General features: G+C 38.3%; 1 pseudogene; it reads right to left on the reverse strand.

Annotated features, from left to right (window-relative positions):
• The window catches only part of LOC149212317 (DNA replication licensing factor MCM7 pseudogene), a 57,063-nt pseudogene that overhangs the window by 10,811 nt on the left and 23,726 nt on the right, over positions 1-22,526 (reverse strand).

Raw genomic sequence — 22,526 nt, forward strand, 5'->3', positions numbered from 1 at the left:
TGCACAATTCGTGTAGACCCATGCTTTGACTGAATGCACCATCTATACAACTTGGATTAGTTTACAACTGATCGTACAATGCCCTTGATCTTGAATCTCAACTGGGTAACTCAAATTATATGCATGCATTGGTTATTTTGGGTTGATTTATTAGTTAAGTGGATTACCACTAAGTGTGATAGAAGTTAAACTGCACAACTTGAACTTCCACTAGTTTCTCCAACAATTGGAACTAGTTTAATTGAAAATAACTCAACTTAAGCTAAATAGATTGTTAGAAATTAGAAATCAATCATACTAAACTGAAATTAAGTGTCTCCAACTTGAATTAACTCAGTTAACTAAGTGACAAGAGCCATGTCACCTCAGTTAGCTACCTCCAAGTATTCTGCTGAAATTGAAATTGAAATTTTAATCTAGTTTGACCAAGTCAAAGTCAAAACTATATTTTCTTCCTGCATTTTCAACATGTTAGTTATAACGTTGTTTAGTTACAATACCATGGGTAAATTCCATGGGTGGGTAAATACCATGGGTGAATGAATACCATGGGTGGATGCCACTTTCCATTTGGATCATTGTTACAATACCATGGGTAAATTATATGGGTGGATAAATGACCCGAACTTAAACAGGAATGCAACAAATTATATATATAATCATAAACATAGAGCTGCAGCAAAAAAACACTTCATTTCATTAATAGAAAAATAATGAACTATGATTACAAAAAAAATGGAAATAAGATAGCTCGGGCAATGGCAGCTTATCTATGAGAAGAGATGTGGTAGCTACATGCCTTTGAACTGTGTTAAAATGAGGCTCAAGGGCCTTTTTATTATTGGAAAACATGAGAAAACCATAAACAACAAAAAACCTAAGCCCAAGAGATGTAACACCAAGAGTTTGTGGGCCCCATTGGGGTTGGTTGGGTAGCCAACTTCTTGGGGTCGTAACATGGTCATATTATCTTCGTTTGGCGCATATGATACCTCGTTGGAAATGTCTCTCTGGTTACTACAGGTTTTTCCATAGGCCTATGCTTATGGCTATGGGATTGTCACAGACCCAAAAAAAACACCGTTTAGGCAGTTAAAACTGCTCCGGAAGTTCAGGACCTGAAAAACTGCTAGAAAAAGTAAATGCTGAAATGAACAAGGAAACATATGAAATTGACTAGGGGGTCTAGGTGGAATAGGTGGGTGGCCACCAATATCCACCTGGATCATTCCTCCCCCCTTAGGAAGCAATGGTCCCCATTGCGTACAGAGCCTCCATGAGGTGAGGAAATTTTTGTTGAACCTGGTCCCTAGTGAACCACTTTTCCTGGTGAAGGAGTTGGCTTGCTTTGACAACTCGATATAGTTGTATGCTCTATTGGTGAGTGTTCTTGATCTATGTGTCCATGATCTAATCAGTCATGGATTATTCCATGCAGTCTAGGTTGAGCTCTATTGGTGTGAGCTGTTATGCAATGTAAGATGTGTCCAACAATGGTGGAAAGTATGGCTGAAGGTGATCTACATTGAAAACTGGATGTAGACCAAGGAATGGTGGGATGCAAAGATGAAAGGAATTGTCAACAAAGACCTTTGTGGTGGTGTATGACCCATATCGGAGTGGGTGAATCTTGTGGTGGGGTCTAACAAGGCATTCCTTCTGCAAATGTAGGCAAACTTTGTCGCCCACTTGGAACTTGTGCGACACTCGATGTTGGTCATGGCACTACTTGTAATTAGCATTGGCTCTATCCAATATATCATGGAATTGTTCGCGGATGTGTTGAATGCACTCAATGAAGTTGTTATCCCTTTCAGCTTCGGATTGAACGTGAGCCAAATCTACCTGAGTGGTTGCAAATGGTATGGCCACATCAATGTGGCATAATGGATTAAATCCCAGCCCTACCTAAAAGGGGTTGTGGCCTATTGAGCTGTGGAGAGCTCTGTTGTAGCTATGTTGGACATAGGGGAGAATTTCATCCCACATGCGTGGATGCTTCGAGTTGTACATGTGCATAATGTGTACGATCATCCTATTGACAAACTTTGTTTGGCCATCAGTTTGGGGATGGAAAGCCGTGGACTTAGTAAGTTTTGTATCCAGCATCGACTAGAGACTTGACCAAAATGCACTAAGGAATCTATTGTCCCGATTTGAGACAATGGATTGTGGGATCCCAAAGTGTACCCATACTCGCTCAAAGAAAAGCTTAGCAGTGGCCTCTACTGTGATACTCTTCTTACAGGCCGCCATGATGGCCATCTTAGAGAATCTGTTGACGACCATGAAAATGCAATTGTTGCTGTGCTTAGGAGAAGGAAGCCCGACATGTAATCCATGGAGACAGATTCCCAAGGCTAGCTAGGAGTAGATAAATGAGTATACAAGCCTTCCTTCTTTATGGATGGTTTGGCAATGGCACAAACTATGTAGGATCTAATGTACTTCCCAACATCCCGATGAAGTTTCCACCAATAAAAATACTTCTCCAATACTACCACTGTTTTCTCTATTCTGAAATGTTTAGTGACCCAACTATAGTGAGCCTCCCAAATCATATTGGTACGCTCACTTGAAGGAACACAGATGTGTCCCAAGTGGCATAAGAGTGCATCCTGAAGTTGAAAATTTGGAACTTTCTTCCCTTCCAAAAGTGCCTGGTATTTGCTGCCAAATTCTAGATCGCTCTTCTAAATATGTGGCCACCCCGATGTCTTGTGCCCACAAGAGTCGAGCATAGTGATCAATGCCATGATTGGTGGTCAGCTGAGGCAATCAAAAACATTATTTGTGCTGCCCTTCTTATACTGAATGTTCAAATGGAACTGTTGCAAATAGGTGGACCATTTCTGATGGCAACCATTCTGCAACTTCCTTTATGTCTGTATGAACTATAGAGGTTGGTGATCTATGTGGATGACCGTTTCCTTCCCCAGAATGTAATGCTTCCATTAACGGTTGGATTGCACAATGGAATACATTTCTTTGTTGTAAGTGGGGTACTTTCAGACTGTGTCTAAAAGTGTCTCACTGTGGTAATCCACTTGATGCCCGTGCTGAGTAAGAACCGCACCAATAGCATAGTCGAAGGAATCTGTCTCAATCTCAAATGGTTGTTGTGGGTATGGTAATGTGACCACTAGTGTAGAACAGAGGTGATTCTTCAACTCGGAAAACTCTTGTTGTTGGGTTTCCAACTAAAAAACCCTTTTCTTTCACTCTGCCCTTGGTGACTTGACTTAAAGGCCAAGTGATATGAGAGAACCCCAACATGAACCTACGATATAAATTAGCAAGACCCAAAAAGCTGCAGAGCTCTCTTAGAGTTGTTGGGGCTAGCCAATCTTGAATGAATTGTATCTTGGATGGGTCCACTTGCACACCCTGCTTATCACTGGTGTACCCTAGATATTGAACTTGGGTCAGGCCAAAGGTGAATTTCTCCAAGTTAACACACAACTTGTGTTGGCGCAGGGTTTGAAGAACCTGTCGAATATGGTGGAGGTGCTCTTCCCAACTTTGGATGAAGATCAAGATATCATCTAAATACACCACCACGAATGCATTGGTGAAGGGTCACAAGATGTCATCCATCAGTCTCATGAAGGTTGTAGGGGCGTTCGTCAATCCGAACGACATGACCAACCATTCAAAAAGGCCCTCCTTGGATTTGAAGGAAGTTTTCCACACATCGGAGGGTTCGATAGGCACCTGGTGATAACTTGACTTCAAGTCAATCTTGCTAAAATATTTGGCCCCCTTGAGCTGGTCTAGAAGGTCATCAATCCATGATATTGGGTACCTATTCTAGATAGTGATCTTGTTCAATGCCTGATAGTCAATACAGAGCCTCCAGGTCCCATCCTTGTTCTGTACCCATATAATCAGGCTTCGACAAGGTGATGAGCTTGGCGTGATGTGCCCTTTCTGCAATAGTTCCTTAATCATACTCTTGATCTCATCATTCTCCAGAACCAAGCACCGATAGATAGGTCCATTGGGCAGTGGTGTGCCCGGGGTCAAATCGATGGAGTGCTTTTCCTGACAGTGCAAAGGTACCCCTGTGGGTGAGGAAAAAGTATCCCTGTACTCCTCCACAACCTTGTCCATTTACTGTTACTATGCAGAGTAGCCCTGCCTGGAAGCCATGGCCAAAACCTTCTTCTTTCCCTGGGGGAAAATCATAAGGAAAATAAATTTCCTAGTCTGGTAAATGATCTTACGGCATTTCTTTGTAGTGATCAAAGGGATAGCGATAGGTGGGGCTACCTCCAGTATCTTGTACAACTTGTTAGCCAAAGTAATAATCACAAAGAGAGGTTTAGACTCATATACATCATGTCGCTTCCACAAGTATGGTTGTCTTAATAGTACATCAAAAACTTCAAGAGGAGAAAAATCACACAGTACCTCATCCGTGAAGGGCTTGATGCTGTAGGGAAGGTAACACTACTGGCTGACACGAAGATATTGTCCTTGGTGAATTCACTTGATAGTGTACAACTATGGATGTGCTATAGTCTTTAGGCCCAGCCGCTTCACGACCTCTACTAAAATGAGGTTCTTTTGGTTCCTATAGTCGACAGTGAACTACAACAGAGAACCCTTCACCCACGTCTTGGAGTGGAAGAGGCGTTCCCCCTCCTCTGGATCTTCAGGCTCAATATTCTAGATCTTGGTGGTGGCCATGGTGGAACTGGGATTTGCATCAATGATATTCTTCCCTTTTTCAGTTCCCTTATCAGGTTCTGATTCAGAGTCAAAACCTGCGCCTGATTCGAAAACCTTCAGCTTGGACACCAATGATTGCTTGGCCCGACACTCACTTGTATTGTGAGTGGAGTTCTTATGGAACTCACACCATTTTCCCATGTCCTTCTTCATATTCGGGGTGTTGTTATGTTAGTGTCAGTCTTTCCAGCCTTCCTCCAGTGATCAAACATGCTCTTACAAAGTGATTTTGAAGTGTCAAGGTCAAATTTTGTCATTTCAGTGAGTCTTCAAGCAAATTTTGGTCACTAGGCATTAGGTCTAGGGTTTGCTTTCACTCTTTTCAAAGTTGCCCAAATGTCAGTCTATGTCACTATTCAGCTGAGTCTATCATCATTCATAGGGTTGTCATTATCATGTCAGTGTCTAATGGGTCATTTTACACCGTGTTCATGCTTCAGTTGTGCCTAGGCAAGGTTCATTTCCCTCTCCTAGGGTTTTGAAGGCAATTTCTCTTGGATGGTCAAATCATCGGCAAAACTTGTATCCTGATGTTCATACACCTTCCCCTATCCTTAAATTACCTTATCAAATGCTTCCCATCACTGAGATCCCTCAAATTCCTCATTTTCGCACAAACCCTAGTTTCTTGCTACAACTTGGCAATTTTCTAGGTTGGGCTTGTGTTTTGCCCTTTTGGACCCTTTCCCCTCACTCAATCTCTGAGATTCCACTTTCCCCTACTTCCTAACATCCCTCCCTACTTCCAAAAATTTCCCCAAGAATTTAGAAGCCCCTTATCCCCTTCATTTCGCTTCATTTCGACAAAATCCCTTGTTCCACACATCGGGATAAGTTTCACTAAAATGATGTTTCTGAGAAATCAAAGATGAATTTTGCAAAACTGAGAGAGGTTTTTGTCCAAAACATGCAAAGGAAGAAAAACCTCCTTCACTTTTTACACAGATGTCATGGTTTAGAGAAATGTCAAAAAGCAAGGTGAGAATGAAGGTGCTCCAATGACGGTTGGCCAAAGCACTAAAACGAAGAAAAAGGCCCGATCCCCTCCACATATTGGCTGAGGATTCCTTGAAGGAGCATGATGCTAAATGACTCACTTCCAGCACAAATTTCAAAAAATTTGAGCATTTTTGGTCACGTGAATTTTTGGGCAAAAAACAGGTTTTCTTCACCAACGCGTCGCACGCCGCGTGCGACCCTTTCGATGGGCAACTCCTTTTCAGGAAAACTCAGCATTTTTGGATTTTTCATGCAAAAATACACTTTCTCAGCAATTACCAAGAAATTTCACCAAGTTTTGGGCCTCCAGAAAGTCAAAAAATAAGCAAAAAATGACTTTCTGCCACCTTTTTGACACACAGGAAGCAGTCTTGGGAGATTGCAATTTTGGAGGGGAAAATGGACACCAAATTCAGAAATGCCACTTGGGTTGGAAAGTAGACATCCATACCTTTCCAACAAGCCCAATTTTGTCTCATTTGGACACCTAGAAGTGCCTCAAAAGCAGCTCCAAAGGTGCGCAAGGCATTCAGGATCAGGGCGCGACGCGTTGGGCAATTTTCACAGAAATGCACCTACAGCTCAGCAAAACGCAGTTTTGACTAGATTTGACTTTTTGGAGTGGATTTTGATCCTCCTTGTTGTAAATGATGTAATTTTATGATATTTTAACACTCATTTATCTCTTCTAGAAGATTCATTCATGAGATAGGCAAAAATTTAATGAATGAATTGGTTTCCTAGCTTATAGAGGCAAGTTGTTTTGACTGCCTAGTTTTTAGTTCTCAGTTTAGAATTGGTTGAAACAGATCCTAGGATAGTGAGCTCGACCCCTAAAGGCAAGGAAAGATGTTAGATTACCTATATTATGTACTTTCTTGGTCATTTTCATGGTTGGACTCTTGAGGGAGAAGCTTCTATTGTATTACTCATTGTATCTCTGCAATTTTTGGCAAAGGAAGACCATGGTTTTGCAGTCCTTTTTGGGATTCTTGCGGTTACATGTATTGATGGTGTGTTTCTGTTTGTACTTTTAAGTTTGTTATGTGATTCATCTTCTTACTTTTCCTTCTGCAAATTAGGAAAATGAAGTGTTAAGGTAGAATTCATGGTTGCTATGCTCTGCCTTTAAGTTTGCTTAATATCAATGTTTTCAGCTGTTTAAGGAGAATTCAAGGTGATTGCTTGCTCTCCTTAGCTCCTCACCAGTCATTCTCATCCATCCACCTCTATCAAAGGCATCAATACAGTCTCCTACCTTGCCCCAAAGAACCCCCTGCGAAAACTGTGTCCAATCCCCGCACCCAAAATTGCCTTTCCCCAATTTTCCACCAAAACCCTAAAAATCCCAAATCAAACCTTTTTATCAGTTTACTAGCCTAAAATTAGTGTTTCCTCATTGGTTATCTCGTCCGTTGAAGACCTATACCGAGATATACCGGAGAGAGCCCTCTCCTGCCCCGTAGGGCTAGCTACGAGGCTAAGTGGTTTGATGTTGCCTTGAAGTTTACCTTTCTCAGCTTGAGGTGAAATTTCATGTGCCAACATGTTATTTTCTTGCAACTTCGTCAGGCTATCCTGGGTAGCACCGCCTTGGCTTGGTCCTTTGTTATGTGGTTTGCGGGTGTGTTTTCCTTGCTTTGTATTCACAGATCCAAAGTCCGCTTCTTCTATTTAAACTTCTACTCAATCTTGACAGCATACTGATACATCGTGCCGAGCAAGGAAATGTCCAAGAACTCCATCTCTTCCTGGATAAGCTTGTGTAAACATTCGTGGTACTTGAGCACCAAATTCCACTCAGTATCCTTGATACCCAGTGTCGTGCGAAGGGTATGGAAAGTATTTGTGAACTCTAACACATTTTGATCCCTTCTCTGCCTTAGCGAGGTCCACTTTATGTATTTGTCTTCATAGCTCTCGATAGGGTAATATTGTTCCTTGATGGTGTATCAGAAATAATTCTAAGTGGGTGCAATTGAAAACATTGAGGGTTCACTCTCGTCCTTTTATTCACAACAGGCTTCCCACCAGTCCTTGATGTGTGAGGCGGCTTTAAGAAGTGCAGAAGTAATATTTTCCCGATTGGAAAAGTCATGAACTGAAAAATATCCTTCCATTAGATTTAAACAGTTATCTACAACACCTGCATCTATCAGGCATTCAAATATGGGAATATCAAAGTTAACTTGTACCTTAAAAGGAGTGGCGCCTCTAGAGTGGCTGTTGGATGAAGATGCATCGCCTATGGGTAGTCGTCGAAGGATATGGGAAAAGTTATCCATCATTGCGTCCCTCTGTCACTCGAGGGCTTCCTCAAGCAACATTTTGAAAGGATCTCCTGCCCCCTCGTCTTTATTTTCTTCTGCCATGGGAGGTCATTGGGTTTTGCGAGGCTGATCTTGCAATGGTTCAACCAGATCAAGCGCTAACACCTTATACCAAAAACTCATTAGGGACATGCAAAGAAAAATAGAGAAAGAGCAGACCACTCTGATACCACTGATTCAAACTTAAATAGGAATGCAACAACTTACAAAAATAATCATAAAGATAGAGCTGCAACAGAAAAACACTTCATTTCATTAATAGAAAAATATTGAACTATGCTTACAAACAGAATGGAAATAAGATAGCTCGGGCGATGGTATGATCCAGGTGGATGTTGGTGGCCACCCACCTATCCCATTTGGACCCCCAAAACTATCTCTTTCAATTTTTCAGTTTCTGTAATTATAGCACAATTTTCTATTTTTAGCAGTTTTTCAGGTCCTGAACTTTCGGAGCCGTTTTGAGGCCCTAAACGACGTTTTTTGGGAAATCTGGGAGCAACATGGGTCCATGGACCGATGTTGCTTTTCCCAGAGTTGTAGTGCTTGGAAAAATCTTTTTAATGAGCTATTGTACGCATCAAATGAAGATCATATGCCAAAGTTACGACCCTGGGAAATTGATGTACCAATTTACCCAAACGGGGCCCACAATTTGGCGTTTCATCTTCTAGGGTTAGGTTTTGGGATGTTAAGGGTTTTCCATTGTTTCTCAACAATAAATAGGCCTTCGAGCCTCATTGTAACACAGTTCATAGGTATGTAGCCGCCACATCTCTTCTCAGAGATAAGCTACCATCGCCCTAGCTGGTTTATTTCCATTTCTGTTTGTAAGCATATTCCAATATTTTATATTAATGAAATGAAGTATTATTTCTGCTGCATATCTGTGCTTATGGTTATATCTGTATTTTTTTGTGTTCCTGTTTAAATCTGGATCAATGGTATCGGAGCAGTCTACTTTTTCTCTATTTTTCTTTGCATGTCCCCAACGAGGGCGGGATATAAGGAGTTAGGGCTTGAACTGGTCGAACCTTTGCAAGACCAACCTCGCAAATCCCGACGGCCTCCCATGGCAGATGAAAAGAAAGATGAGGGGCCAAGAGATCCTATCAAAATCTTGCTCAAAGAAGCACTCGAGCGACAAAGGAATGCGATGATGGACAACTTTGCGCAGATCCTTCAGTGGCTACCCAGAGGCGACGCATCGGCTTCAACCAGCTAGTCTAAAAACGCCACACCATTTAAGGTACAAGTTAACTTCTAAATCCCCATATTTGAGGGTCCAATAGACACGGATGTTGTAGATAAATGGTTAAATATGCTAGAAGGGTATTTTTCAATTCATGAATTTTCGAGTCGAGAAAAGATTGTTTTTGCTCTTCTCAAAGCAACCCCCCACGTCAAAGACTGGTGGGAAACCTACTGCGAGCAAAAGAATGAAAGCACAGGCTCACTATTTTCAGCCGCACCCACATGGGATTCATTCTGGGATGCCATCAAGGAGCAATACTACCCTATCAAAAGCTACGACGACAAATACATAAAGTGGACCACACTGCAGCAGGGAAGGGACTAAGATGTGCCAGAGTTCACAAACATTTTACATACCCTTCGCACACAGTTGGGTATCAAATATTTTGATCTGCATCTGCTACTCAAATACCACAACTGCCTACACAGATACATCCAGGAAGAGATGGAGTTCCTGAACATCTCCTCGCTCGGCACGGCGTATCGATACATTGTCAAAATCGAGCAAAAGTTCAAACAAAAGAAGCGAGACATTGGATCTGCAAATCCAAAGCCCAAAGGACAAAGCCAAGGCGGGGTGACCCAAGAAAACCCGTCGAAGCCACAAGAAAAGAACAACACCACAAAGCCGAAGAAGGACACAAGAAAGTGGTGTGAGTTCCATAAGAGTCCCACTCATAACACAAGTGAGTGTCGGACCAAGCAGTCACTAGTGGCCCAGTTGAAAGCTTCAGAATCAGATGCATGTTCCAAACCTGAGCCAGAACTCGAAAAGGGGAATGGCAAAGGGAAGCAGATCATTGATGCGGAGCCCAGTGTCACTGTTGACACCACCAAGATCTAGAAGAATGAGCCCGAAGATCCAGAGGAGGGGGAATGTCTTTTCCTCTCACAGATGTGGGCGAAGGGTTCACCGCTGCAATTCATTGTCAACAGTGGTAGCCAAAAGAACCTCCTTTCAGCAGAGGTCATGAAGCGGTTGGGACTACCGACTACACCACACCCACAGCTATACAGTATCGGGTGGCTTCATGAAGGACGAGATCTCAAAGTTCGCCAGCAGTTCCGCCTTCCCTACAGCATCAAGCCCTTCACAGACGAGGTATTGTGTGATGTTACACCTTTAGATGTTTATGATGTATTATTAGGCCGACCATACTTGTGGAGGCGACATGCTGTGTATGAGTCAAGGCCTTGGGCTGTCATTATTTCTTTGGATAATTCATTATACAGCATACCAGAGGTAGCCCCACCTACCGCCACCTCTTTGATCTCTACTAAGAAAGGCAACAAGCTCATATCCCAGACTAGGAAATTCATCTATCTGGTTCTCTCCCAAAGTAAGGGGAAGATCGTCACCACATCCATGACCCCTGCGAAGGGTTCCTCCACGCAGCAGCAGCAACAGAGGGATACGGTCATGAAAGAACACAGGAAAAACTTCTCCTCACCTACAGGGGTACCACACAAGCTTTAGGTGGGCAATAAAGTCTGGTTACATTTGTAGAAAGAGCGCCTTACAGGAGCCCATCAGAAGCTCTGACCACACTGACATGGTCCTTACACCATTACCAAGGCTATGGGAAATAATGCTTTGGAGAAAAACATTCCTCCATTCCTTCATTTGCACCAAGTGTTCAATGTGGACCGTCGCCGACCATGCTTCCCACCATTATTGGACACATCAGAGATTGTAGAACAGCTCACTAGGGACCAAGTTCAACAGATGGAGGAACTCAATGCAATGGGGACCATTGCTTCCTAAGGGGGGAGGAATGATCCAGGTGGATGTTGGTGGCCACCCACCTATCCCATTTGGACCCCCACGTCTGTCTCTTTCAGTTTTTCAGTTTCTGTAATTGTAGCACAATTTACTATTTTTAGCAATTTTTCGAGTCCTGAACTTTCGGAGCTGTTTTGAGGCCCTAAACGACGTTTTTTGGGAAATCTGGGAGCAACATGGGTCCGTGGACCGATGTTGTTCTTCCCAAAGTTGTAGTGCTTGGACAGATCTTTCTAATGAGCTATTGTATGCGTCAAACGAAGATCGTATGCCAAAGTTATGACCCTGGGAAATTGATGTACCAATTTACCCAAACGGGGCCCACAATTTGGCGTTTCATCTTCTAGGGTTAGGTTTTGGGATGTTAAGGGTTTTCCATTGTTTCTCAACAATAAATAGGCCTTTTAGCCTCATTGTAACACAGTTCAGAGGCATGTAGTTGCCATATCTCTTCTCAGAGATAAGCTACCATCGCCCTAGCTGGTTTATTTCCATTTCTGTTTGTAAGTATATTTAAGTATTTTACATTAATGAAATTAAGTATTATTTCCGCTGCATCTCTGTGTTTATGGTTATCTTCGTATTTTGTTGTGTTCCTATTTAAATCCAGATCATGGTAGCTTATCTATGAGAAGAGATGTGGCAGTTACATGCCTCTGAACTATTTTACAATGAGGCTCAGGGGCCTATTTATTATTGGAAAACATGAGAAAACCCTAAACAACCAAAACCATAACCCCAGGAAATGTAACACCAAGAGTTTGTGGGCCCAGTTGGGGTTAGTTGGGTATCCATCTTCCCGAGGTCGTAACTTGGTCATATTATCTCTGTTTGGCATGCATGATACCTTGTTGGAAAGGTATCTCTAAGTACTACATGTTTCACCATATGCCCATGCCTATGGCTTTGGGCATGTCGCATACCCCCAAAAAAATTTCGTTTAGGGGGTCAAAACTACTCTGAAATTTCAGGACCAGAAAAATGCTAAAAATAGTAAACGCTGAAATGAACAAGGAAATAGATGAAACTGACTGGGGGGTCTGACTGGGGGGTCTATGTGGAATAGGTGGGTGGCCACCAATATCCACTTGGATCAATTCATGGTTGGATGAAGACCATGGGTGGATACCACTTTCGATTCAGATTAGATCTAGTATGATTCCCCCCTATTCATTAATCTTTGGTAAAATATCTTGAATTGGTATATTGTCACCGATTACCTTCTTTAAACAAGAAAAATGGAAGAATAGGTGTACATGTGAATATGTAGGAAACTCCAATTTGTAAGTGATACTTCTAATCCTCTACAACACCTTCTACATACCATAATACTTGGGAGACAATTTATTTTCCTTTTGTTGTTTGAGGGACATCTATTTGTATGGTTATAGCCCAAAAATTATCCAAGCTTTCATTATAATATTGATCTACTTATTTTTTCACCTTATTTTATGTTACAACTATTTTGTCCTTCCATGATTTGAGAACCTTAATGGTTAGTTATTTATGTGCTCCTCCACTGAATACATTTTTTCTTTCCCTCTCAAGGGTAATGTGATAGGAGGATGAGATACATAAAGTTCCATAAAAGGGGACAATTTTGATGAAGTATGGAAGGCATGTTGTACCACCATTCTTCCAAGGGAAAGCACTTGACCCATTATATTTGTTTACCAAATTAAAAGAAACAAATATATGTGTTTGGAAAATTAATTGTCTTAATAAAGTAATCAGTTTCTCGCACATAATTATTAACGAGGGTAAGTTTGCTTATTTCAAGGCTATCATGCAAAGTATATGCAGGCAACAATTTCTAACTGGCACTGACTAGTTCCTAATTATCATTGAGCTTTCCTTCTACAAGAAATTAACACTCAATCAAACCAAAAGTTGTTGTAACTCTTCACAGTTGTAGGAATAGAAATCAATTCAACAAAAATCTCAATGTCAAACCCTCACTTGCATAAAAATAAAACTCTACACACAATGTTGGAAATGAAATCACATTTGTAGATAGCACTCAACTACTCTTATATTACTCTCATAGGGAAAAGGAATAAACCTCTTTGAAATTGATTCTTCACTCACATGAAACTCATTCAACCACGACCACACACAATCATCAATCGTTATGCTAACAACCATAAATCAATTCGTCAACTGCATAACATGCTTTATTAGTTGTAAACATAGCCAACTAATATTATTTATTAGTAATGAATTATATGTAGCACCATTTGAACAAAATTAGCTACACATAATTAGTAAGGATTGATCTAGGAATAACAATGCTAACGCATAAAAAATCTATATGAAATATTCTGCAAGCTAACTTAACCAACATTAATGACAATATATCAGCAAGAATCTGTAACATTAGTAAATTGAAATTGTAACAAGAATTAAAATACCATAACCTACAAGTGAATTAAAATAAAATTACTGCACTACCTCTATAAACAAATGATCCCTGCTAAGAGGAGGGTCCTTTCTCCTTAGCAAGGAGTTGGTAAAATCATAGCTCATAGCATAACAAATCATAAATGGGTGACGAACTCATAGAGATTACATTAGATATGAAAATAAAATACAAGATGCCTAGTCCAAAAAAGATGATGTCGACCCCCTAACCTACCCTCAATCGATACATTTTATACAAAGAGACAAGGGGGCCAATTAGAACCAATTCCCCCCAAATCTAGACTCTCAAAGTTATGGAAAGATTTACAAGATATTGTGTTTACTTGTTTTTGGAATATCTTAGCTGGAAAATAACTAAATATCTAATTATATTGGATTGATATTTCATGAAACCATCTGAGGATATGCTAGAGTTGTTTCATTTGTCAGTTGTTTGCTATGTTTGGATTGTTGTTTTTCCACAACCACAACAAGAAATATCTTCTTAAAATAACCAATCTTATCTATCAAATAACACACTTTTTGAAGAAACTACTCGTGTTTCACCTAATTTGGGATGTTTTGGATAAAACCCATGTCTCATATTTTCCATATTTTCCTTCCTTTTCTCCAAAAATCATGCTTGAAGTTAGTTACCTGATTCTCCTTGACATGAGTTGTATGAATGATAGATCATGAGATAGATCCTTAGAAAGTTTACCTAGGTATGATTTAGGTAACTTAAATCCATTTCAACATCACTAGGAACAAAACTCATGTTCTAGAATTTCATCTAGAGCTGCGTAAATATGTCAACCATGGAGGCTAGTTACAATAACTACATAGGAGCACTAGAAAACTCTCATCAATAAAACCAACAATAATTATTTCTAATTCATAAAAAATAAAGGAAAATAATGATAATTAACTATTTTACCATTCATAAGCTTATTGTGGCACATTCATGAAGAAACACAATTAGATGGGTAATAGACGGGTAAAAATATGCAATAAAATGACCGAAAATGGTTTTTTAGAATCATGAAAAGGGTGACAATTTAGTGACCCAACATCTCCCCCACATCTACACGTTTTCATTTCCTCATGCAAACATGGAAAATTGACAACAAAGAGTCACATATCCTTGATGACACCCTCATAATTTTCCATTGCACCCTTAGAAGAGATTGTTTCTTCCATTTCCAAAGTTCCTTTACATTATTAGTAGGGCCCTTGTTATTTTAAATTCTAGCGTTGTTTAAAAAGGAATATAAACATATAAAAATAGAAACCCCTACACCAAATTATGGCCACCTTAAATGGTGACAAAGAAAGGGATTTCCAAAAGCTTTGTGTAAACACTTTTCCCTTTGCTTTGAATATTTTTCTTGTTGTCTGTCCACCATCCTTCAACAAATGGTTCCGCTGAAATAATGTTGACGACCTTGAATTTTCATCCTTGATCATTTCTCTTATACCCACAACAGGTTCTTGTGGAGCAACTTTCCCTTTTATATCCAACGTTGGTTCATGTGTTTCAGCGATTCATTTTGTGTTATGTTTAACACTTGCTCTTGTGTGGTCATGTTGATGTTTTCTTGGGAATTCACTACATATGTTGTATATCCATACATGCCATTACAATCAGATTCTTAAAATGTGGATGTTCAAAATTATCTTGGTGGAGTTGCAACAATTTGAGTTACCACAATCTTTACATGGAGTTGCCACAGATTCAAAGAAATTGACATTTCATGCAAACAAACCTTGATATTGAGGTGATTTTTGGTGGGTATTCTTATTACCATTTAATGTCCTTATCTACAAAAAAACACAACAAACCATTGTACATATCCTGATATATAACAAATAAGCTTCTACAAAAGTTGTAGCAAATTATTATGAGTGTAGCAACAAACTTTGTTAACTAATTTCTCAAAAAGTACAAACTATATTTTGATAAAAATTTTGTTCAAGTTTTTAATACTTTAATAGTTCTCCACACCAAGAAAAGATACATCTGATGCATGGATCTTGAGATATAATCAAAATGGTTGTAGGTGATGATGCTTAATTTCTCAAAAATTATAAACTAGTTTTGCTTGAAACTTTGTAGGTTTGTTCATATTACCTTAATGATTCCCTCCTATAAATTTTGGGGCCATTCGATGCACAATTTGGTAAATATCCACAAATTAATTTCTGTAGTTTATATGGAACAAATAAATGAGAAATTACCAAAATTCTTTTCCTTGTCCTTGGGAAGCATATTAGTAGTAGAGGGTCCCCTATTTTTTTGAATGAAACCTATTTGCGTGGCTATACAATGCATCTCATCTCAACAAAACATCTTTTACAAGAATATGAGACATATGCGAGTGCAAACATGAGATGTACTTCTTGTCATAAATCATTAAATTATCTCTCCTCTTGAGCATGCTTATTAATAGGTGAAACACCTTTCTTAACTTTATGATCAATAGTTGGAAAAACAAATTTATTTTCTGCAAAACTATGAAAAACACAAATATTTGTAAGGAACTATGAATGATCATTAAATTATAATCCTATTGTTTGCAAACAAAACCATCAACACTATCATCACCATGACCTTTATAACATCCTCTTGAAATACTTGTGTATGCTTGAACTTTATGCATTTTGGTAGACTGTTGTAGCAACCTTTAAAGATAGTAATTCTATATTAGTTGCTAACTGATATTCCCCAAGAAAAATTTCAAAAAATAAACCAACCTCTACTTCAAACAACTGTCAGAAGATAGGTTCTATAGAGATAGGGAGAGGTAAGGGGACATTATCAGTGTACGAGGATGGTTGTCCATTGAAGATAGAGTGTAGAAAAGCTTTAGAAATCTAACTAAATAAATTATGCCCACTAGAGTTGCGATTGAGATAATATGATTGGAGGAAGCTAGGATGTTAATGTTTTTTGTTGATGATTCAAAATATACCATGAATATAATGGAGTGTTGTTTGGCTATTGGGGACTAAAGTAAAAATATTCAAATAAATGTGAAAATGCCAAGAGAAGAGAGTTAGAGTTGGATCCCAATGCTGACTAAATAAAAATTACTATAGGGAAAGGCTTATTACAGAGGCTCCCACAAATAAATACAATTGGAAATGGATGATGGAATAATAGAGAGATGGATGAAGTGTTTCTCTCTCCGAGTTGTAAGAGAGACAACCTGGAAAGTCAAATTTCACATTGAGTTAGAAAATTTGTGAAGAAGTTTCCTGTAGGACACACTTGAGAAAGGAATTTGACAAGAAGCATCACATTGGATGATCATGTATTCATTACAATATTTAGAAGGAATCGACATTGCATGTACTGAGAGGTGGCATGAAAATATTGTGAAGGAGTAGGGGCCTCATCCTCTCTACAAGAGTATTCCACCCAAAGAAGCAACAACAATAGACAAACAAGTGCATAAAGTTTTGATATGTGGTAAAAAGTGTTAAGGAAACATGTGATTTAATTTAGATTAATAGAAGGAATGAGTGGCTCGAGGTGAGCCATGAGTGAGTGTTGGGGGCATGTTGGGGCTAGTTTTCAATTAAAGGAGTTGAAGAAATGTTAAAATTTTGAGAGAGTTTTGGGCTCAGTGCACACAAAAAGGAGGAGCAAAAACATTGCAGAGATATCAATGCATATAGTTGTCATAGAAGGAGTAGTGCATAAAACTGGCGCAAAAAGGAGAATTATGCAGAAAGGAATATTTTTTAAAGCAGATGAGACATAAGGGATAAGTTTGAATATATCTTAGAACTAGTTTTGCTTGGGTCCGAATTACTAATAGTAGTTTGTCTACCCATGGTAATTATTTTCTTTAGTATCTCCCATGGTATTAAGGTCAGCTTAAGACCGCATGATTATGTATAAATGGGTGGATTTTGATTTTTATAATCCTATTTTCCACTACATTATAGTGAAAGAAACCCAATTTCAATTTACCTTAATTATTAGCTAGAATGCATCCCCTTTCACCTTTCGTTTAACTTATGTGAGATTTATTCCATGTTAAAAGGGTGTAATTACATAATTGAGTAATTTGTCATAGTTATTTTTTCAAAATTCTATAATTATGATATAATAATTATTTCATAATTGAGATAATTGAGAAAAAACTCATAATTGTGAAAAATGTTTCTAGAGTTTGTCAGTGCCAAGGAGAGCAACTTTACCCGCTTGTGTATGAGTTGGCTAGGGGTCCATTATTGTAGGGTTTTTTTAACCTCGCAAGCCCCTAGTTTCCTAGATACATTGTCCCAAAGGATAGAATGAACCTATATAATCTCACCAAAAGGAGAGGGGGAGGGAAGAGTATCCATACTATAGCATGAGGGCTCTGATATATTGGGATGAGAAGGTCATGCTATTGGTTTGAGAGGAGAGCTCATTTGCTAGAAGGTATTTTTACTTTCATTTTGTTTATGATTAATGAAATTACATGTTCCCTTTCCTTTAAATCTATGCTTATGGTTGATTATACATGTTAATATTTATTTAAGCTAAAAATCTTCTACGGAAGACTCTTTGCGGTCTTTGTTTGGTGATGTATGTTCGTAGGTGGTTGATCCATTATGGAAGAAAAGATATCTTGGTTGGAGTGAGGACTTTTTTCAACAACCCAACACCTTTCACTAATCTACGAGGGCTACAGGTGTGAGATCAATCCATTAGTTTAGGGGTTACATGCATGATTGAATATTTGAGCATATAGATTGAGATTTATATCTATGATTGCATTGGTCATTTGTTTTACTATTTGGTAACCTTACGAGGAACATAGGGTTACGAAGTAATAGCTCCTTATGTGTGAATTTTTCCACAACAAAACTGGTGCTTTTAGAGTTTTCCCTATTTGTTTTGAGATCTACTCTTTCACTTTGGATCTAGATTTTGTAGTCTTAAATTGATTTATTTGTGGTTGTATGAGATCATTTGGATCTCCAATAGTTTGATTTTCTTCACATCTGAGCCAATCTTGGATCTGAATTTTTGTTTTGTTTGTTTTTTTTATATATGAGAGAATAATAGATCTGAAAATTAAAATCAAATTCTAGACTTTTTTGGTACAAAATTTGAGTGAATTAACATCATATTTGGATTCCTCTCAAAATTTCATCCAAAAAAAAAAATTGACAACAAACTTTGTACGAGGATTTTATGGCTGATTAGAGTTAGCTAGTTGAATTCCTTTCTCAGTTGCACCCACAGATTGTGTTAGAGAGTTGTTGGAACTCTTTGGCCGAACTCTTGGCCTTTTCTCCATGTGGCTATAGCCACAATGAACTTCCATTCATTTATGCGGTTGGAATTGTAATCCCAACAAAGCCCAAAAGATCCTACAAGACTCTTGCTTTTTGCTTTGACGTATTTTTAGCCTTTGTATGTAGTCCAGATCTATTACAAATATGACCCCTTCTTGTTTGTTGAATTGGATTTGTTCATTCGTCTCTCGCAATGGTTTCTTGTTTCATTGATTAGATCTTCAATTCATCCTTTGATCTCTGACCTTCTGTTGGTTTCTTGGATATGTTGTCACTACCATTATCAGTTATTGAACGTTCTAGATGTGAACCTAATGTTTTTGATTTGTTTTGGATCCTCCTTTGCTTATCCCTTTAAGGTGTTCCTTGAGGGTTTGGTGTGCTTGGTTGGGGATATTTTCCTCATATTTGGATCTTATTCTTTATATCTATTTGGTTGATTGGGTAACAACTTAGATTTGATTTTTCTGCCAATTTTGCAACCATTTTTGCCTTTGTTTGGCCTTTTTCACTTTTCCTTGAGTGATTTCATTCTTGATTTCTTGCTTTGATTACAAGTGGTGGTGTTTTTTCTTTGTTGTGCACGTTGTCAACCTAAGAAGTTTATTTGGGTGTGTTTGATCTGTCTGTTATTGTTAATCTTTTCTAATCCTTCCTGCCTCTAGGGTTTGGTTTTGACCATTCTAGAACATTGACTCTTCTTAAGATATTGTGATAAAACCCTACTTTGTTGACATTTCCTTCCTATTTTTCACTTTTTATCTTTCTTGTTGATTGCTCGGAAGTGTCTATTTGGATTTGGATTCCTAGCTCTTATGTTTTTTGAGTGCTTTGCGTTCTAACTTAGGGACCTTTTTGGCCTCTTCTCAGATAATTATTTCTTGGTTTGTCTTTTGGGTTTGAATTTGTTAGGTCCCTATAACACTAGTGTATTACCTCATTGTTATTAGTATATCCCCCTTATTTTTATTGTTGTGCCCCATAGAAGCCCACTATTTCTATTGTTGTGCCCTTACATTATTATTGTTATGTCGGCTCTGATTATATTGTGACCCCTTAGACTCCTATATATAAAAATGAGGTTTCTTCATTTGAATCATCCAAGAATTGTTCATTTATGTAATGTAAAGGAGGTTTACCCCTCAAAGAGGCTAATTTTGAAGTCATTTATCTATATTTTCTTCTATTTTGTGAGCTGGTTGCACAATATTTCGTATCAGAGATCCAGATTCTAGGGTTTCGCTTCTTCAAACAAGTCATCGTGGAATTGTCGCTATAAATTTGTTTCTACAAATCTTCAGAAGTTGAAATTAAAACCCATTTGATTCAAAATATTGATGAACCTTGTGTAAGAATTTCGGATATTGTCTCACTATATTTTCAGAGATATGATATGAGGAAGCTAGGCTTTTGCAAGCTCCTGAATTCCATCTCAAACAGGTGACCTTGGGAAACATGTCATAAGTTTCTCTCTTAGTATTGGATTCAAATTGCATAAGAAGGGAAATGAAGAAAAAGGAATGTAGTTTGTTGGGTATCATCTGCAGAGCCGAAGATTGAAACAATGACACATGGAACTTCATACAAATTCACTCTATTGAACTAGTCTATAATCAGGTCATCTTGGGAGATTGAGAATAACTATTTATTAGAGAATCCAATCTCAATCAGACTTGTGGAATTGAAAATAGGACTCATAGGGATACCACGGGACATAATTTCAGACCTTGGAGATCCAAAATGTCAGAGATACATCAGATTCAATATCAATATCCTACAAAGAAAAAACAAAAAAAGTTGTGTAGTCTTTTTAAAAATTTGCATAAGTTTTGTTTGAAATATTTTTTTGAAGTGATTCAAAGGGAATAGTGAAGCATAATTATCATTAATTGAGGCCCCAAAGAAATAAAATTGAAACATCTAGTAAGCAACCCTAAAGCTCTACTATGACTCATGAAGAAGAGGAAGAAATGCAACATGATATTTCAAAATTATGAGTCCAAGTGAAACAAATTTCACTCTCACAAAAAGTAACAGAAGCTAAGATGAATGGTTTGAAGAATGGAATCAATGAAGCAAAAGGGAACATTGAAGATTTGAAGAAAGACATGGAATAATTGAAGGGAGGTTTGGAAAAGTTGCTACAAGAAATGCTTCCTAATGGCGAAAAGGTAGTAGAGGAAACTCAAGATGAGAACGAAAGAAATGTTAATCATGATTTCATAGAATATAACTTTAGATTTAAGACCCACCATATTCCAAAGATCGATGTGAGGAATTTTTATGGCAAGGATCCCGTAACATGGATACTACAAATGGAGCAATATTTTGATCTCCATAATGTGAAAAGCACACAAAAGGTACATATTGCAACTTTATATTTAGAACCCAATTAGTTTGTATGGTATTGATGACTTTTCTCTCGTAAAAAAATTATCACTTGGTCAATTTTTACGGAGGAAATGATCGTACATTATGAGGATACAGAGAGAAACTACTTCTTTAGCCAATTGATAAATCTCAAACAAAAGGGTTCAATAGTGGAGCATATTGAGGACTTACAAAAATTGAATATAAGGATAAATGATATTCCAGAGGAGCATAGGATTGATGTATTCATAGGGACTCTAAAGGATAACATCCAACATGAGGATCTCCTTTGAGAACCTGATCCATTGGAGAAGGCATTTAGGTTGGAAAGAAAAATTATGGCAACAAGGAAGCCTACCACTCACAACTATAAAAATGGAAGTGTGGTTTCTCGTAGCCTTCCACAACCTACAATGTTGACACCACAACAATTGGAAGAAAAAACAGAAAAAGGGGTTTGTTACAATTGTGATATTAAATACACTAAAGGTCATAAGTGTGCTGATAAGAAATTATTTTATATCGATTGTGAAGAGGAGGAAGAAAAGGAACAAGAAATGACAAAATAATAGGATATACACCAGGAACTAACCCCAGAGAAAGAAGAAATGAATTTGACCATATATTATAATGTATTCGCAGGAATTACCACTCCTCAAACTCTCAAGATAGAAGGACATATCAAGAAGAAAAAGGTAATAGTGTTGATTGATTCGGGTAGTAACCATAATTTTATTCATTGTAAGATAGCCAAGGAATTAAATTGATTCCTATATCCAGCACTAGAGTGTCAAGTGATGGTTGAAAATGGAGGAACCATTAATTTCTCAGGAAAGTTCCATAATATGAAGCTATCCATGGGAGAATATGTATTGAATAGTCCAATTCTTTCCATTCTAATGGGTGGTGCTGATGTTTCTTAGGAGTCTAATGGTTACAATCTTTGGGTATGATAGATTTTAATTTTCAATAAATTTTCTCAAAATTTTTTTGGGAAGGAAAGGAACTTGAAATAAGGGGTATCAGGTGGAAACTAGGAAAGATAATCAACTCTAATGGCATGACAAAGCTTCTAAAGAATGAACAATAGGGCATGATTGCACAATTATGTTCACTAGAGGTTCAAACATTGAAATCATCTATTTTTCTAGACCTCCAAAAAGTATTGGACAATCATTCCAAGGCCTTTGAGACTCCTAAAGGCCTCCTACCTATTCGTGATTGTGATCATGTTATTCATTTAATTCCAGGAATCATTCCTCCAAACGTCAAGCCTTACAAATATCCCTATGCCCAAAAGAGTGAAATTGAACGTATGGTTGCAGAAAGGCTAGAGGTTGGTATAATTCAACCTAGTC

The sequence above is a fragment of the Pinus tabuliformis genome, chromosome 1_1 (assembly GCF_031772625.1).
Source record: "Pinus tabuliformis cultivar Carrire ecotype Pingquan chromosome 1_1, CPIR1, whole genome shotgun sequence".
Taxonomy (NCBI): domain Eukaryota; kingdom Viridiplantae; phylum Streptophyta; class Pinopsida; order Pinales; family Pinaceae; genus Pinus; species Pinus tabuliformis.